Genomic DNA, 7,852 nt, shown 5'->3' with positions numbered 1-7,852 from the left:
AATAATTGAAAAATCAGAAAAGCCCAGTGATCAAAAGCGTGGACTTTGTAGACAGGCAGACACAGATCAAAAGCCTCATCCCTTACCAACTGTGTAATCTTAGATATGTTAATCTTCCTTTCTAAGCTCCATTGCCTCATCTGTAAAATGCACATTACTTCTTACCTTAGGATGTTGTAAAGATTAAATGAGACAATCCATAAATCATGCTGCTAATAAATAAAATTCAACTGACTAAAATTTAAATATCTTATTGGCTTTATTCAATAATTCATGAATCAAGTAGCGTGTGATCTAGCAGATAGGAAAGAATTCTGAGATGCTGTACAAAATGAAAGACTCTTATAGGCTGGCCAGAGCAGGAACAGGAAGTTGTATTAGGGGGAACAAAAAAAACAGATTGCCTGTGTCAGGGTTACTTTCCTTTAGGAGATAATAGGGGTCTATCCCTGCCACCTAGGCAGATTATCTAACTGGTGCTTCTTAGGCAATTACTGACTGATCAGTTTAAGATTCCATTTCTGGGAGAGCCCAAACTGCAATAAAATCTCAATTTCAGAAAGCGGGGCATTCGGCTTGTGAGCGGGAACTTCTCCGTCGCGCACAGAGAAAGAACGATTTTAAAATGGGTGATGTTGAGAAGGGCAAGAAGATTTTTGTTCAGAAGTGTGCCCAGTGCCATAGTGTGGAAAAGGGAGGCAAGCACAAGACTGGGCCAAACCTCCATGGTCTGTTTGGACGAAAGACGGGTCAGGCTGCTGGATTCCCTTACACAGATGCCAACAGGAACAAAGGTATCACCTGGGGAGAGGAGACGCTGATGGAGTACTTGGAGAATCCCAAGAAGTACATCCCTGGAACAAAGGTGATCTTTGCTGGCATTAAGAAGAAGGGAGAGAGGGAGGACTTGATAGCTTATCTCAAAAAAGCTACCAATGAGTAATAGTTGGCCACTGCCTTATTTATTATGAAACAGAAGTGTCTCATGACTTTTTATGTGTACCATATTTAAATTGATCTCATACACTAGAATTCAGATCATGAATGGCTGATGGAATAATTCTGTTGGACAGTCCTGATTTAAATAAGATTGGTTTGTGGCTAAACGAATATGGTCAGCTTTTTAAATTTTGATAGTAATTCCGGTTCAACAAGTACTATCACTTTTCCCATTCTAAAGAGATGATTGAACTTGAATAAGGAATATTAAACTTTTTAGGGAGATGGTGCATTCCTTCTCAAACCCTATAATAGATTGGTTTTATATTTAGATTTCTATAACTGGTTATATTAATATATTTAAATACTGAAAAAGGTCCCTTCACTGTCTCATAGAACAGAGGAGGATTCACATGTGTTTGAAGTTGTGTTCATTAGCCTGTTAAGGCAAGAATTGAAAATACACTGACAAATTCCACTTTATCTTTTTGGTTTTATAAACTATGCCAATTTAATTAAAATTCTCTATCTAAAATTTAGCCTTTTACTTAATGAAAGGCATTTTAGTGTGGTTTATGTATAGCATCAAATAAAGAGTATTTAGCACCTCACATTTTGTAGATGATCTTTAAGATCAGATGCTTTTAAAATTCACTGTGACAAGATATGTTAATGAACTTTGCTTGTTAATTCTTCACAAAGTCAGACTAAGTTATAATTCAGGGTTGTCTTTTAAAGGAATTCAGAAACACAACTGTAGAACTACTTGTATATGGTGTTTGGTAATTGTGCTTTTGCCAACTCATTAGAAGGATTAGAGGGGCTGTATCATTAGCTCAGATTTGTAAACTGTCTGATCATAAGGCTTAAGAATTAAAAAACGAAGTCACAGATCATGAAAAAAAAATCTCAATTTCATGATGTAGCATTTAGTACAAGTGACTCCATTTTGGACTTGTTGATTTTAACAATCTTTAGTATGGAACCTGGCATACAAATGTAGTCTTTATCATTATTATTGCTATTAAAAGAATAGAAGATGAAAGAAATTGAAGGTTACACAAACAAATGGAAAGGTATACAATTCTTAGGGATTGGAAGATTCAATATTCTTAAATAGTTCATATTACCCAAGACAGTCTATAATTTCAATGTAATCCCTATCAATATATTGATGGCATTTTTCACAAAACTAGAGCAAATAAATCTAAAATTTGAATGGAAACACAAAAGATCCTGAACAGCCAAAACTATCTAGAAAGAAGAACAAAACAGGAGGTATCACATTCCCTGATTTCAAACTTTACTACAAATTTATTGTTGTCAAAACAGTGTGGTACTGGCACAAAAACAAACACATAAACCAATGAAACAGAATAGAGAGCCCAGGAATGAACCTATACTTATACGGTCAATTAATCTATGACAAAGCAAGCAAGGATATACTATAGGAAAAAGTCTTTTCAATAAATGGTGTTGAGAAAACTGGACATCAACATGCAAAAGAATCAAACTGGATTATTTTTCACACTATCTGTAAAAATAAATACAAGATGGGTTAAAGAATTATTGTAAGACATGAACCATAAAAATTCTAGAATAAAACATAGGAAGTATGCTCTTTGACATTGGTCTTCACAATATTTTTTTTGGATATGTTTCCTCAGGTAAGAAAAACAAAATGAAAACAAAAAACAAATGGGACTGCATCAGACTAAAAAGCTTTTGCACAGCAAAGGGAACTATCACCAAAATGAAGCGGCTGTCTACAGAATGGGGGGAGATTTTGCAAACAATATAAATCACAAGGGGTTAATATCCAAAAGATGTAAATAACTCAAACAGTGAAGTGAAGCCAGTCAGTCGTGTCCGACTCTTTGTGACGCCATGGGCTGTAGCCCAACAGGCTCCTTTGTCCATGGGATTTTCCAGGCAAGAGTACTGGAGTGGGTTGCCATTTCCTTCTCCAGAGGATCTTCCCAACCCAAGGATCCCCACACAACAAAAACCAAAATCAAAAGATAAATCAATTAAAATGGCAGAAGACCTGAATAGACATTCTTCCCAAGAAGATTACAGATGGTCAGTAGGCACATGAAAAGATGATCAACATCACTAATCATCAGTTCAGCTGAGTGGCTCAGTCATGTCTGACTCTTTGCGACCCCATGAACCGCAGCACACCAGGCCTCCCTGTCCATCACCAACTCCCAGAGTTTACTCAAACTCATGCCCATCGAGTTGGTGATGCCATCCAGCCATCTCATCCTCTGTCATCCCCTTCTCTTCCTGCCCCCAATCCCTCCCAGCATCAGGGTCTTTTCCAATGAATCAACCCTTTGCATGAGGTGGCCAAAGTACTGGAGTTTCAGCTTCAGTGTTAGTCCTTCCAATGAACACCCAGGACTGATCTCCTTTAGGATGGACTGGGTGGATCTCCTTGCAGTCCAAGGGACTCTCAAGAGTCTTCTCCAACACCATAGTTCAAAAGCATCAATTTTTCGGTGCTCAGCTTTCTTCACAGTTCAACTCTCACGTCCATACATGACCACTGGAAAAATCATAGCCTTGACCAGACGGACCTTTGTTGGCAAGGTAATGTCTCTGTTTTTTAGTATGCTATCCAGGTTGCTCATAACTTTTCTTCCAAGGAGTAAGCGTCTTTTAATTTCATGGCTGCAGTCACCATCTGCAGTGATTTTTGGAGCCCCCCAAAATAAAGTCTGACACAGTTTTCCACTGTCTCCCCATCTATTTGCCATGAGGTGATGGGACCAGATGCCATGATCTTAGGTTTCTGAAGGTTAAGCTTTAAGCCAACTTTTTTACTCTCCTCTTTCACTTTCATCAAGTGAAAGAGTTCCTTTTAGTTCCTCTTCACTCTCTGCCATAAGGGTGGTGTCATCTGCATATCTGAGGTTATTGATATTTCTCCCAGCAATCTTGATTCCAGCTTGTGCTTCTTCCAGCCCAGCGTTTCTCATGATGTACTCTGCATGTAAGTTAAATAAGCAGGGTGACAATATACAGCCTTGACGTACTCCTTTTCCTATTTGGAACAAGTCTGTTGTTCCATGGCCAGTTCTAACTGTTGCTTCCTGACCTGCATACAGGTTTCTCAAGAGGCAGGTCAGGTGGTCTGGTATTCCCATCTCTTTCAGAATTTTCCACAGTTTATTGTGATCCACACAGTTGAAGGCATTGGCATAGTCAATAAAGCAGAAATAGATGTTTTTTCTGGAACTCTCTTGCTTTTTCAATGATCCAGTGGATATTGGCAATTTGGCCTCTGGTTCCTCTGCCTTTTCTAAAGCCAGCTTGAACATCTGAAAGTTCTTGGTTCACGTATTGCTGAAGCTTGGCTTGGAGAATTTTGAGCATTACTTTATTAGCATGTGAGATGAATGCAATTGTGTGGTAGTTTGAGCATTCTTTGGCATTGCCTTTCTTTGGGATTGGGATGAAAATGGACTTTTCCCAGTCCTGTGGCCACTGCTGAGTTTTCCAAATTTGCTGGCATATTGAGTGCAGCACTTTCACAGCATCATCTTTCAGGATTTGAAATAGCTCAACTGGAATTCCATCACATCCACTAGCTTTGTTCGTAGTGATGTTTTCTAAGGCCCACTTGACTTCACATTCCAGGATGTCTGGCTCTAGGTGAGTGATCACACCGTTGTGATTATCTGGGTCATGAAGATGTTTTTTGTACAGTTCTTCTGTGTATTCTTGCCACCTCTTCATAATATCTTCTGCTTCTGTTAGGTCCATACCATTTCTGTCCTTTATTGAGCCCACCTTTGCATGAAATGTTCCCGTGGTATCTCTAATTTTCTTGAAGAGATCTCTAGTCTTTCCCATTCTGTTGTTTTCCTCTATTTCTCTGCATTGATAACTGAGGAAGTCTTTCTTATCTCTCCTGGCTATTCTTTGGAACTCTGCATTCAAATGGGAATATCTTTCCTTTTCTCCTTTGCTTTTCACTTCTCTTCATTTCACAGCTATTTGTAAGGCCTGCTCAGCCATTTTTCCTTTTTGCATTTCTTTTCCATGGGGATAGTCTTGATCCCTGTCTCCTGTACAATGTCACGAACCTCCATCCATAGTTCATCAGGCATTCTGTCGTATCAGATCCAGTCCCTTAAATCTATTTCTTACTTCCACTGTATAGTCATAAGGGATTTGATTTAGGTCATACCTGAATGGTCTGGTGGTTTTCCCTACTTTCTTCAATTTATATCTGAATTTGGCAATAACGAGTTCATGATCTGAGCCATAGCCTGCTCCTGGTCCTGTTTTTGCTGACTGTATAGAGCTTCTCCATCTTTGGCTGCAAAGAATATAATCAATCTGATTTCGGTGTTGACCATCAAGTGATGTCCATGTGTAGAGTCTTCTCTTGTGTTGTTGGAAGAAGGTGTTTGCTATGACCAGTGCATTCTCTTGGCAAAACTCCATTAGCCTTTGCTCTGCTTCATTCCATACTCCAAGGCCAAATTTGCCTGTTACTCCAGGTGTTTCTTGTCTTCCTGCTTTTGCATTCTAGTCCCCTATAATGAAAAGGACATCTTTTTTGGGTGTTAGTTCTAAAAGGTCTTGTAGGTCTTCATAGAATCATTCAACTTCAGCTTCTTCAGCATTACTGGTCAGGGCATAGACTTGGATTACCATGATATTGAATGGTTTGCCTTGGAAACGAACTGAGATCATTCTGTCGTTATTGAGATTGCATCCAAGTACTGCATTTCGGACTCTTTTGTTGACTATGATGGCTACTCCATTTCTTCTAAGGGATTCTTGCCCACAGTAGTAGATATAATGGTCATCTGAGTTAAATTCACCCATTCCAGTCCATTTTAGTTTGCTGATTCCTAGAATGTCGACATTCACTCTTGCCATCTCCTATTTGACCACTTCCAATTTGCCTTGATTCATCGACCTAACATTCCAGGTTCCTATGCAATATTGCTCTTTACAGCATCGGACCTTGCTTCTATCACCAGTCACATCCACAGCTGGGTATTGTTTTTGCTTTGGCTCCATCCCTTCATTCTTTCTGGAGTTATTTCTCCAGAGGAGCTACCACTAATCATCAGGGAAATGCAAATCAAAACCACAATGAAATATTACCACACATCTATCAGAATGGTTATTATCAAAAGACAACAAATAATAAGTGTTGCTAAGAATATGGAGAAAAGGAAATCCTCGTGCACACTTGGTGAGAATGTAAATTTGTTAGCCATTATGGAAAATAGTATTTGAGGAGAATGCTCAAAAAATTAAAAATAGAGCTTCCATATGATCCAGCAGTTCCACTCCTGGGTATTTGTCTGAAGAAAATGAAAACACTAACTGGAAAAGTTATATGCATCCCTACATTAACTGCAGCATTATTTACAAACCAATTTGAAAGCAACACTAGTGTCCATCTATAAATGAATGGATAAAGAAGGTTGGTGATGTATATATCCTATGGGATATTATTCAGTCATAGAAAAAGAAATCTTGCATTTGTGACACCATGGATAGACCTTGAGAGTATTATGCTAAGTGAAATGAGTCAGAGGAAGACAAATACTGTATAATTTCACATATGTGTAGAATCTAAAAAACAAGACAAGACTTTCCTGGTGGCCCAGTGGTTAAGAATCCACCTGCCAATTCAGGGAACACAAGGTTAAATCCTTGGTTTGGAAAGGTTCCACATAGCACATGACAGCTAAGCCCACATGCTGCAACTACTGAAGTTGTTGCGTGCTTTTAAAGCCCATGCTCTGCAACAAGAGAAGCCACAGCGATGAGAAGCCTGTGTGCCGTAACTGAAGAGTAGCTCCCACTTGCTGCAACCTCGGAAGCCCTTGCACAGCAGAAAGGACTCGGTGCAGCCAAAGATAAATACACAAATTTTTAAAAAATAAAAAACAAGACAAATGAGCAAACATAATAGAGTCATAGACTCAGAGAACAAACAGGTGTTTTCCAGGGGAAAGGGGATGCCAGAGAGAAATAAGTGAGGAAGAATAAGAGGTAGGCACTTTCAGTTGTGAAATAAATGAGTCATGAGGACTTCCCTGGTGGTCCAGAGGTTAAGAGTCCATCTTCCAATGCAGCAGACATGGATTTGATCTCTAGTTGGGGAACTAAGATCCCACATGTCACAGAGCAACTACCCCCTGGGCCGCAACTACTGAACCAACACACAGCTAGAGAGAGAAGCCCATGAGCAGCAGTGAAAAACCTACACACCACAACAAAAGATACAGCATGCCACAACAAAGATCAGGCATCCCACAACTAAGACCTGACACAGCCAAATAATAAAATGAAAGGAGACCAGTGTCATAAAAAAATAATAAACGAGTCATGGATATGAAATGTATAGAAGGGAAAATATAATCAGTGGAAAAAAAAAAAAAAAAGATGGGGAGAGTCTAGTCTACTGCTTCCAGTGAGGGATGGTGTTTATTGACGGACCCACATTGGGAAGGACAGATAAATGACTCCAGCTCTAGACATGCTTGGATTCCAGCCACTTGATTCAGAAGATGTTTTTATCTTTTCTTCCTCTTGGGTTGGGTTTTGTTTCTCTTCCTGTTGATACAATGACCACCCTTTCAGGGGATCCCTGTAATCCCTTTATCAGTCCTTTCTATGGTTTCCTAGTTACAGCGAGTTCCTCAAGAGCTGAGGAACTACTGACCCCAAAGGAGGAGCAAGTCTGAAAGGAAAGGCAACCACAGAAGGAGAAGAAAGGATAAAGAATGATGGAGTTATAGAAGCTCTGACTTGAAGGGGCTCAGCCAGTTCCATATACCAGTATCAACAGCCCAGCCTGAAAACTTTCGAACTAATGTCTTTGCATTTAAACATTGTCACCTTTAACAACCTTTTAGAAATGCAAATACACTAA

At 39.3% G+C, this 7,852-nt stretch overlaps 1 pseudogene; it reads left to right on the top strand.

The window, feature by feature from the left end:
* The first annotated feature begins 563 nt into the window (after positions 1 to 563).
* LOC110125750 (cytochrome c pseudogene) lies at positions 564 to 1,846 on the top strand (annotated as a pseudogene).
* The last annotated feature ends 6,006 nt before the right edge of the window (positions 1,847 to 7,852 follow it).

The sequence above is a fragment of the Odocoileus virginianus genome, chromosome 5 (genome assembly GCF_023699985.2).
Source record: "Odocoileus virginianus isolate 20LAN1187 ecotype Illinois chromosome 5, Ovbor_1.2, whole genome shotgun sequence".
Taxonomy (NCBI): Eukaryota; Metazoa; Chordata; class Mammalia; order Artiodactyla; family Cervidae; genus Odocoileus; species Odocoileus virginianus.
This window is presented reverse-complemented; position numbering and strand designations above follow the sequence as displayed.